Below are 11987 nucleotides of genomic sequence, written 5' to 3'. Positions count from 1 at the left end.
GGGGAAGTCTGGCTCATTAAACTTAAATTATTGTCTTAACTACGTCTGTGGTAGGTTGGGAGGTGCTTCTAAGCACAAATGCTGGGCATAAAAAGGGAATTATTTCACAGAGGGCTTGAATTTAAGAGGAGATTTCAAAGTAGATTGCCAAGAATCCTGGCTTCAAAAATTTGACTCAGCAAAAGCAAAGAGAAGTTCCTTATTATGAAGTAAGTTCGGACACCCCCAAATCCCGCAGGCTTTAGAGGCCCCCATTTGAACGTAGGTACCTCCTGTTTTGAAAGTTAAAAGCAAAATAAACCGAAAGAAAGTCAACCCAAAAGAAGAAATCACAAAAAAACCTCCTTGTTTTTCACATTACATAAATATGTAAATTCATCTAATGCATATTTCAAATACTATTAGCCTTAATGTTTTGCTTTAAAGGATGCCCTTTGTTTCTTCCAATCTTTTTTGCTGGGAGCTGCCATTTTACATATTCTCAATTAATTTTCCAAAGCGTACTCACAATAAGGGAAAACGAATGGACTACATAGCTCTAACGCACATTCCGACAGCCAACATATTGCTAAAAAAACCTGAAACAAGCACACTATTTATTTATCTGTTTCCACAGAAAGTGGAACCACCTCCCCTGAACCTCCGTGACCCTTGGGCGGCAGCAGCGCTGGCAGCCCACGGCATCCCCGGCGGAGCAGAGAGGTTTCCTGCTCTCTCCTGCAGAAACAGCCTCTCTCACCTTTCTCTCAGCTGCCAGCCATGTGCAGAATTTTTTCCACCCATAAATTTCAGTGAAAATAGAGAAAGCTGCTGCCAGCACAGCTCTGGGCACAGAGGAGGCCTGGGAGGGCAGAGGTCCTGCCTTTTCTGCAGTGGTTCATGGAGAACCATGAACAGTCTGGCTTGTTGAAGCCCTGCACTTAGGAATCCACCCTGTGCCCTTTCAAGCAAAGGGCAAAGCTCTCACTGTGAGATTTGGGATATTTAAGTAGTATTTCAGAAATACAAGTCCCCAAAATTTGCCTCTCTAGGTCACCTTATACATGCCAAAGCAACCTCATTTTCTGTCTCCCCTGTTTTCCTTACCAATGTCAGAAATCCAGGCGTTAGGTGAAAAGAATAACAAAAATTCAATAAACAAGTCAACAGAACTAAAGTCAGAAGCCAAATAAAGAGCCTCTGAAAGAAAAATATTCAGACTAAATATTCCCCAACAAGACCATTCAGATGCGTATCACTCTTGAAGAAACAAGGCAAGCCAGCCTCGTGTGCTTTGCAGAAAAGTTTCCACAGGTTCTCTTTAAAACATTGACTCATCAGTTCACCTGGCTCAACACTGAACCCTCTTTGACAACAGCAGGACTTGGTTGATGAGCCTCACAGTCACTGTTTGAGACGCAGATTGTACGTCCCCGCGGGGCTGCGACCCCTCCTTGCATTTCATTTTTCGGTAAGGTGGGTCTCGGCTGTCCTGCTGCCCATCACCTGCTCTGCCAGGATGGGTACCTAACCACTGCGTGCCTTTCTCCGTCCTCTGAGCTCCTGGTCCCTCACCTGGCAGAAAATGATGGATTCTTTGCCTGGCCAAAGCCAGGGGAGCCCAGCCAGCAGGCAATGCCCGGCACAGCCATTTCCCGCAGGCTCTCCTCCTGCGAGCGGCTCCTGCAGGACTGGCCTGGGTGCATCCTGCAGGGCGTACTCGTGTACCGCAAGGTGCCCTTGGCCACACCAGCAGCTGGGCAGTGAGTCCCCGTGCTCTCCAGGAGAAGTTAACCACCGCTGCCTGCACTCAAGGGACCTCGATGCCTGGCCCCTAGGGGTTCAGACACCCAGCATTGACAGTACCTGTGGCTCCAGAGGTTCCCCTGGGCGCTTCTCCAGCCCCGCTTCAAGCAGGCAGCCTTTAACCCACTGAAACCCTTTGGGCTCGCGGTGAGGATTGTAAGACACCTCCAGGTCACCAGCTATGCATGTGGCGGGGCCCGGGTGTGCTGAAGGTGCCCATTTCGGGGCTTACAGGGTAGCGGGGTGTGACCCGGGTGCGTCTGGATGGGATAACCCAAAGGGGCCTTTCCTCAAGATTAGGCTTCTATGTTTAGGGCTTATTTTCTTTCTCCATGCATTATGTGCCTTGATTCAATACACACTGTACTGTAATACCTCACTCCTCCTGTTCTGGCCTTACCCAGCCCCTACACTATTCATAATGCCACCTTTCAGCATACTCTATCAAAAGGCAGATACAGAATAAAACACAGATTCTGCCCTAAGGAAAAATCTGACATGGATGCATGTGAAGACCAAAGAGAAGGTACAATGCCTGCAACTGGTCTAGGAATAGAAGATTAGTCTTAAGACTTTGCAAGGAGCATATTTGCAGGACATATTTTAAACGTGTCCTTAAAACTCAAACACTTTACCACGAGAATTTATTACTCCCCTTAGATCCAACTTCATTTGCAAAGTTGTACTGTCTTTCAGCTCCCATCACTATTCTCTTGCCCATCTGGCACTCATCACTCTTCATTGGTACTCCCATTCGACTCCATGCTTCATGTTCGTAAAAAGTCCTGAAAGGATACAAACATTCCTTTTCTTCCTAATTTGTTAGGTTAAAGCACAAATATTAAAAAAAGGCCGGAAAAAAATATCCAACTTCCAACTTCGTCAATATTGAAGTCAATATTCCAGAATGTGTTCCAGCCTAGGTACGTGGCCTTGTCTCTCTCTAGTGGTTAGACTGGCAACAATACAAATAGCAGGCTAATTATTTATTTAATAAAGAACTTCTTTGTTCACTTGACAGAGCCACTGGATGCTAGAGAAGCCATATTTAGGTTCTAGCAAGACAAATATTATACCATTCCACCACATTATATCAACATACTGATTTAGCAGTATAATCGTATAGCATTGTCCAAGCTTGTTCTAACCACACACCAAAAAAAAAAAAAAAATCCCCAGATCAATCACAGTTTTAAAGTTTGTTATGGGCTCAGCCTGTATAAAACATATGATGCGCAGAAACAAGAGCAAAAGATGGCTCCCACGCGCGTTAGGCAGTTTATCAATTCAAGTACATCTCTAATCCCAGTTCTTGCAGCGATCCTAATGTAATTGAAAAATTCTCTATGAACAAATTTAAAAGCACCAGACTGACATTAAGCAAATTAATCATTGTCAAACTGATCTGTGCCCTTTCCATTCACCTTCCTCCGTTGGTCAGTATTCACTTAGCTCACCGTGTAGACCGAATTAGAGGAATGTCTCAGACAGTCTTCAGAAAGTATTTGCACAGTATGAACGATGCGACTCCCAAAGACCAAGACCTTTTCCTTTGATCTTTACAGGAATCGCCTGTTCAATGTAAGCATACATAGGCTGTAAAACCCCAGTTCTTTAAAAGGGGCTTAGTTTTTAACTGACACCAATTCCTTCGCCAGTTCACACGTTTTTCTTCCCTTAAACCAGTGGCCAAATACTACTGCCTGCCTAGCAGCGAGGGTCAGCTTGACGATTCCTGGTCTGTTAAGTTTTGCTCTAGCGCTGTGTCACGCTGGATTAGCAGCCGATAGATAAGAGACTTTTCACAAGGCTGCAAGATGAACCATGGTTAAACAAGGACTCAAACGCATCGGCAATCCCCGCTTTGAATGGGACGCAGCAACAACAGCAATGGCCCTCGGTTCCATCCAAAGGTCTCCTGTTGGTGACTCTGCTGCGCTCAATCCCGTATTTACATTGGTGGCAAACATCAGTTTCACTTATCGTGACAAATGACAGATGCTAGTCGTGGTGTTTATGCAACACCGAGACCACACTGGTGGGCACAACATAAAAGAGTCCAAACAGAGCAGGAAAACACATTCTGGCTTTGAGCGCTATCAGTGTGCCTTGCTAGCGGGATAGATCAAGATAAGAAAATGTGGCTGAGCTAATAAATATGCTGCGTGACAGTAGTTACCGCAGTTGCTAATGCTGCCACGGCTGAACTTCTGGCCTGCTTTCTACAAGTCTTTATTCGCACAGGCTTACACCTCAGATAGAAAACCAGTAGCAAGTAGCCAAAAATTTCTTCCCACAAGAACTTTCCTCTATTAAAAAACTACTCACATATACTCCAAAAAAGACTCGTGAATCTGAATGACTGCATCACTGGTTGAATACCAGGAATTTTGAAGCACTTGATTTCTCAAAAAATCAGAATTCATGGTCTTTAAACACTGCAGTAAACAGGTACTACAAGGAATATTAAGAAATAACCATCTTCACACATTTATCCATGATCATCCATTCCAAAATAGTCCAAAATTACAAAAATGTAGCCAGTACAAAACCAGCACACTCACTGTTACAGGACTACCATAGTACATTTCCCACCCCTGGGATATAGTGTGCAAGGATTGAGATGGGTCACTACGTTCTCTGGGGTGGCAGTAAGAGTTTGGAGGACACCTGAGCGCCAGGTTTGGTGGCAGAGGATTTCAGCGAAGGGCCATCTGAAGCCGTACCCATCCCACAGCCGCCTCCTGCCCGCTCTCCTGCCGGCCGTACTGCTCGCTGCCCCCAGACCCATCAACAGGGCTATTCCCCAGACGGCTCTGCAGAGCAGGTCAGGATCCGATACGCTTTTTTACCAAAACAAGAGCTTTTTACCAGCTCCTGCTCCTCACCAGCCCCAATCCATAGAATCATAGAATGTTTTGGGTGGGAAGGGACCCCCAGAGGTCACCCAGCCCAACCCCCCTGCAGGAGCAGGGACACCTTGAACCACAGCAGGTTGCTCATAGCCCCGGCCAACCTGGCCTGGAATGTTCCCAGGGATGGGGCCTCCACCCCCTCTCTGGGCAACCCCTGCCAGTGTCTCACCACCCTCATTGTAAAGAATTTCTTCTTTAAATCCAGTCTGGTAGGACACAGCCAGCTGCAATGGTCTCAGATGCTGCATTATCCCATAAACACTTCTGGGTTATTTCTAAACTGCTCTCAAACACAAAGAAGGGCGAAAAAAAAAATTAATATCAATTCTTAGCAAAATGACAATTGTAAAAGTGGAGCAAATATTTATTTTCTAACCAGTGTGTTGTTATGGAAACAGCTGCAAGACGCGGTGTGCTCCGGCGTGCTGTGCCAAGGCGTAGGCACCGCAAGGCACCCCATGCTTTGGCACGGTGGCCCCGCAGCGGTGGGCTCAAACCAGGCTCCTGCCCTGGGCACCCATCAGGAGCAGCACCCAATGGGAGGCTTGCACAGGTTGTCGGTGAAGCGAGTGGGGAAAACGGCACTAATTCCCAGCAAGCTACTGCAATCTACGCTAGAGCAATTCTGACCTACTTTGCTTGGAAGTAGCAAGTTATTTCGTTAATTCGCTCAAAATAGCAGATTGTTCTGTACGGAGAGATGAAAAACAAAATCCATCATTTCCACTGAGGGGAGAAACACCCAAAACGAGACAGTTGGGTACTTGTCGCTGCAGCTGTGGTTTTCCCTCTTAGGTAATAAACATACGACGAGCCAATATTTAGTTACACGTGCATGCGGCGACAGCAACCGGAGCCAGCGTCCCTCCGCAAGCAGCCGGCGAAGCCCCCCGTCCCGCCTCGCAGCTCCCGAAGCCGAGCAGAGCGGTGCTCAGCCCACGCACAGCCACGGGATCCTCCCTCCGCGGAGGGCTGAACAGCAATATTTGGCGGCTTCTAAAGGGACTGGTATCCAGGTTTTCATAACTAATTGGTCTACAAGCATTCCCCCCCCGAAGCTTATTTATCCTTAAACTTAAACAGACCTGGTAAAATGCAAACAAGAAAATCCAATAAACTCTAACCACATAACTTTCTCATAGCAAATCATTCCTCAGTCTTTTTCTCTATGACGAGAAATTGTTTTGCTTCTGTAATTGCAATTAATTTTCTTTTCAGCTTTACATCATTACTGTATCCATACACTAAATCAAACACACGGTGCATACATACATGAGCATGATAGGCTCGTGTTCAGATGGACGAGTGGGATAATTCCTTTCAAAAAAAAAAAAAATCAATATTTCATTCCAATTATAAAAGAAACCAAATCTTCAAACATTGGAGTACCATGCAGCTACCCTAGAGAACAGATATTTGGGTTTCTGACCAGCAGTAACAGTTTGTAATTGAACAGCTGCAGAAAAGAGAGGGAACAAACATAGGGAAACAAACAGAACAACAAATTAGTTTTCAAACCTACGTCTGCAGGAAATTTTCTACTCTGTTGTGCTTTTGATCACAATGCGATAAACAGTTCCTCACGTACTTCTGTGATCCTCTACAGAACAGATCAGAATGGTCCACTGAAGTTTAATCTATTACATTGTATAATCTCCCACTCCCAGGAGCAAATTAAGCACGTAATCCAAGAATCTAGAGAACCAAAGTCTATCCACAACTGTTAGGAGTGTTAGAGCCCATGTATTAATTCATTTATTAAACAGGCACAACCCTTTCTGAACATTCTCTACTATGTTGTGTTTAAAGAACAGTACCTTTTTGCTTTTTTACTTTTTTTTTAAGTGTCCCAGTCATTATTAGTCTTGTAAACAAGGTATCAGTCAAAAGGACAAGGCAAAATTTTCCTCTATCTATTTTAAAAGTAGAAACCCTATTTGTACATTTCCAGAGAGAATGGAAGGATATATCATAAAATATAAATTTAACTTATATATGCGTATGTGTGTCTATGTATTATACGTATAGTCTACCGCTGAAGTCATAAATGTTTTAATGCATCGCCTGTATTTGTTCATTTCACATTTTCAGGGCAGGAAGAAAAAGAAGGTTCTTTACTGCAGTACAAAGAAAGATGTTCTAATACCAAAAGATCCAATTAAAATAATAGGGCCATTTATTTCAGTAGGATTTCACTCGTACAAGAGAAATGCTAACCCTTGGGAGAATGTTCTCAGCTCATTTAACAATATATGTTTCCTCCGATATGAAAACTTTAGCTTTTGCATTATAACATCATTGCTAACAAGGCACACGTATATATCTCGTAAGTAGACGGAAACGTGAATGTGGGAAGAATGATAATAGTTCTTTATCCATAATGCACTCATCTCAGGATATACATGCATCTGTTTTGTACTCACGCTGGGTAGCTTGCTCCTCTCCGCACATTTAATATACACGCTCAAGGAAGGCTCTGTACTCTGAAAGACAATAAAAAGAACAGGAAAGAACCAAGGGAGAGCAGTCAGGGAGGAAAAAAAAAAAAAAAAAAGCAAGCTATGAAGGGAAACAAAAAGGAAGGATTTGTATTCCAGATCCATGACTGCCAAAACATTTTAAAGGGTAGCTGCCGTACAGCTTTTTCCCACCGGCCAAAAAAACCCTGATCCACTCCCCGGGTGAAGGGTAGGCTGGGCCACCCTTGGGCGCCCGGGGCAGTGAGCGGCAGCAGGGCGAAGGGCCAGGGCTGTGCCGGTGCTGGTAGGATCCCGCAGGAGATGCTGTCTTCACGGTGGGTGACTGGGCATAGGAGTCTGGGTGGCTGTAAAATAGAAAGGCTAAAATTATTGGGTCATTCGAGGTGTACTTCACATTTTTGAGTACCCCAAAAGAATTCTAATTGGAGTTGAGCTTTTCAGGGTACGACTGGGTTTATGGGTGAGTTAAAGATATTCGGGACTGGGATCTGATGTCAGCGAACAATCTCTAACACCTGGGCATTGCAACATTACAATTAACTCATATTATAAATTTCCCTGTTTATATTAGCATTCAATTTTTCTCTGTTTGTAACAGAAAGCTCAAAATCGACCAGTCAAGCCATTCATGAGGGAAGATTTATTTTTTTAGATCACTTCCAGTGACTGTCAGCACACAAATATTTCTACCTAACCACGAGGACAAATGTAACCCTAAGATTTGAAAGACCGAATCCCTAAATGAATTAAGGCAATAATCTCAAATTACAGATACAGTCCTCCAGTCAAAATGTCAAAATTATGTCCATCCAATTCAGGATGGAAACATGAATGATGCGATTAGGCATTTCATAAAGCATTCATAAGGGACAGACCTCCAGGAAAAAGTTGGTCTCTGAATACTTTTTTTTCCCCGCAATACAGTACTTGTAAGCCTAGAACTAAAACTTACACATGCCTTGTATATTTGATTGACTCCATAAGGTTTTCATCTAAATTCAAAATATAACTGTGTTTAGATATATTTGAACATTTTATTGCATTTAGTTATGAGATATGAATTTTTCCTGAGAGAACCTGGGGCACACAACATCGCCGGATCATTCCAAACAAGTTAATTCTGAAATGGGCTTGAATCAATAACACAAAAGAGGCAGTAAAGCCAATTTTTACGGTAGTCACGGTTGCATAAAATAATATCAAGACAGTCAGATTGAAAGCTCCCTGCATCACAAATACAATTTGCAACCAACTCTAAGCACAAAGAGGAAAGAGATAGAGAGGTGGGAGATATAGATAAAAACAAATGATAGATACATAGGACAAAAGGAACGGGTGGTAAAGAAAGAACTCAGAGCAATTGCCATCCAATACAGTGCGGGGAAAAAAAAAATGAACAACTATGCCATGTAAGTAATTCAAGGTAAATAGAATGCTTTTCTTTCATTTAGGCTTTAAAACTGTTCTGAAAAGGCTCTCTTTCCACTCTATCTGTAAGGCATAGGCAGACAGGGGATGAATGTATAAATAAGTATGTCCCTGTAATACTTGGCATTTAATGAAAATGGATTTTTAATGATCCAAAAAGCTACATTTCGCTCCGACTTGCTCCATTTCCAGACTATTAGCAGGAAGTAGGTACCGCAAATGCACTTGTTTTCCATGTCCTTCGCTAAATCCCAGGGCGACTGAACGTCCAAGCGCCGTAAAAACCAGACGCCATTACACAGAACAGATAGGGAGATGCTGCACATCTTTCATCGTTTTTATTGAACTTTCCGAGCTCCGTGACACCGCCACCCCTTCTCCCACGGTGGCCCCAGGTGTGGGTTACCCTGCCCTCCACAGGAGGATGCGCGGAACCTTGCCGTCCCGCTCCCCTCCACCTCAAGGATGCTTGTTCAAAGTGCACCGTTCGCCCCACTCCCCAAAGCGGGCCCGTCGTGTTCACGTGCTCCGTGTGAAACTCCGAGCGCGCAAATACTGGAGGATTTAGTCCGCAAACGAAGAAAAGTCACCAAGGGGGAAAGAGGTTGATGCAATCTCAATCCTTCTGGCTGTCGGGACACAAAGAGTTCTTCTTCCCAACGTCAAAGTTCCTGTTTCAGTCAGTAAGAAACAAAAATCAGACTCAATAATGTGTAAAAATGTACCGGCTAGTATAAATAACATTTTTTTTCTGTTTGCTCATGCAGGTGATAATATTTTTTAGACTTCAGCATCATCAGAGAATAAAGGGACATTTTCCTCACTTTACCTCCATCCATGACATGTCATCTACAAGTATTTCTTGTAAGGCAGGTCCATAGATTGGGAAAATGCAACACAGTTGTCATAAAACCAAAGTAGCATTAAAAATGGCCTGGGACTCCCCGTGCTCACTTCATGTTCAATACTTCTCGGGTAAGCTTTGTGCAGCGGATGGTACTTGGAGAAAAAAAAAATCTCCATGCTTATTTCCTGCGTTAGCATTTTTACTACTTCTTTCAAATATTAGAAGACACAGAAGGAATCAAAAACAAGACCAACACTGACAAAAAAAGATAATGACTGTGAGGTGCCATACAATTAGTTAACAAATGCTCCCATCCACTTAATGAGTCAAAAGGATACAGCCTCATGAAGGGCTCCACAGAGGTGGAATCAAATGATATCGGCATCCCCTTCCCTTTTCCTTAAAAAACATAAAAAGAAATAATAACTAAAAAAAAGAAATCCCATTTGCGAGGCACTCCCAAATTCACATTTTTTTCCATTTGGTCTGCCGTCCTTACTCGGAGCGCCTGCCAATTAATATTTACCAAATGTCTCTCCCTTCTTCGTTTACATCAGTTCGAAAACGGCACCTGTTTCGCAAGACCTATGTGTGCTTCCGACAGCTGGTATTTGAGAAAAAACAAGTCAAAGTACTTAAAAATCCTGAGTAACTACGTTAAAATGGAATCAAGACAGACAGCGCTAAGATTAGCTCTGCTGGCACAAGGCACCAGCAGAGAGCGCGGGGGTACCCCGGGGACACCGGAGGCAGGCGTGGGGGGCGCAGCCTGGGACGGGTACCGCAGGTACGGACAGGAGCGCAGAGGTGCATCGGAAAAATGAGAAGTTTTCAAGACCTTGCGTGTCCCTAAGGCCAGGCCAGCACGCATCCCAGAGCCGTGAGCACCATCTCCCCAAGTGCATTTGGGAAGGGCATGCAGGGTGGGCACTAGTGGCTGGCTGGGACCTGGGACCACAGCACAGGTGGTGGGGCAGAGACAACCGAGGGCCACCAGCGTGTCCTGCAGCCCAGCCGAGGGCCAGCACCAGCAGCACAGAGGCAGCTGGGCTACCTATGGCTGCACATCTTTGCACGGAGTCTTTCTGGTGCTTTAACAGAGATTTCCCCCTCAAGCACATCAACATCTCTCTGCTGTTCAGTTAAAGGTGAGCAGTTATGCAGCATTTATGCAGCTGTACTCCAAGAAACTTAGCGTCTTTGAAGCTCTGTCCCACATCAGGGCAGGTTTAGATTGGACATTACAAAAAATTTCTTCCCCAAAAGGGCTGTCAAGCACTGGAAGGGGCTGCCCAGGGAAGGGGTTGAGTCCTCATCCCTGGGGGGATTTAAAAGCCGAGGTGCTTAGGGACATGGTTTAGTGGTGGGATGGCAGGGTTAGGGGAAGGGTTGAGCTTGATGATCTTAAAGGGTTTTTCCAACTGAAACAATTCTATGATTCTATGGTTTAGTGGTAGACAGGTACAAACAATTCTATGATTCTATGGTTTAGTGGTGGACAGGTATGTTTGGACTCTATGATCTTCAAGGTCTTTTCCAACCAAATTATTCTTATGATCAAATGCTGTTGAAATTCAGGAACGCACTCAACAGTGAGAACGCCCTGAACACACCCGCACTGGGCAAACAGGGTGGCTGTATCCACCTCATTCCCTAGAAAATGAGGGGGGAAAAAAAAAAAAAAAAAACACAAAAAAAAAAAACACAAAAAAACCAAAAAACCAAACCCCAACCCTGCAAAGAGTGCCCCAAAAGATCAAGCTCCAGAAAGCAGCAGTATTCAGAGTTTGTTTTAAACAGCAAAATGTAACAGGCCAGTTCAGAGAAGAGCTCCAAAACCCAGCCACAGGCACTGTGGGCAGGAGCCAGCGTCTGCAGCCCAAGCCAAGGCACAGGCAGCTGGAGCAGCTTGCCAAAGGACAGATCCGCTTAAAACACAGTTGTTATCAGTGCTTCTCTACAGCACAGGGGAGGAACCAGAATTGCCCTAAAAGGCTGGACCAAGCTTTTGTACATTCGCTTGCTAATACACAGCTTAAAGTATTTTATATATTATTTTGGGTTTTTTTTCATTTTATGTAGAAGTTCGTCCAGATTATCTAGATAAGAGGCGATTGCTCAAGAGCAGGTAAGTCTTGGTAGAAAGCATGGCAAATAAGGGGGAAGATAACATCCAGCTTGCCTCTAAAATACACAGAACACATCGCGAATCTGTGTGCTGTGTACACTGATGCACTCTGCCTGGCATTCTTTAAATAGAATTTGTGGAGGAAGAGAGTGAAGCTTTTCCAGCTCTTTGAAGTGCATTCCTTCAATACTGCCATTCCCGTATTTCCAATTACTTTTTTTTTTTTTTCCCCCTGGCCTCACATGATCTGCGGAACCAGAATCAAGAATCCTGCACTCTGGGGGCATTAGGAATCACAGAATGGCAAGGGTTGGAAAGGACCTCGGGAGATCATCTAAGTCCAACCCTCCTGCTAAAGCTTGTTCAACCTGGGAAACCAGGGCTATGGGAGCAGATTAGCAGCC

This window comes from Egretta garzetta, unplaced genomic scaffold (genome assembly GCF_000687185.1).
Source record: "Egretta garzetta isolate BGI_Z169 unplaced genomic scaffold, ASM68718v1 scaffold149, whole genome shotgun sequence".
Lineage (NCBI taxonomy): Eukaryota > Metazoa > Chordata > Aves > Pelecaniformes > Ardeidae > Egretta > Egretta garzetta.
Note: the sequence above shows the minus strand (reverse complement) of the source record.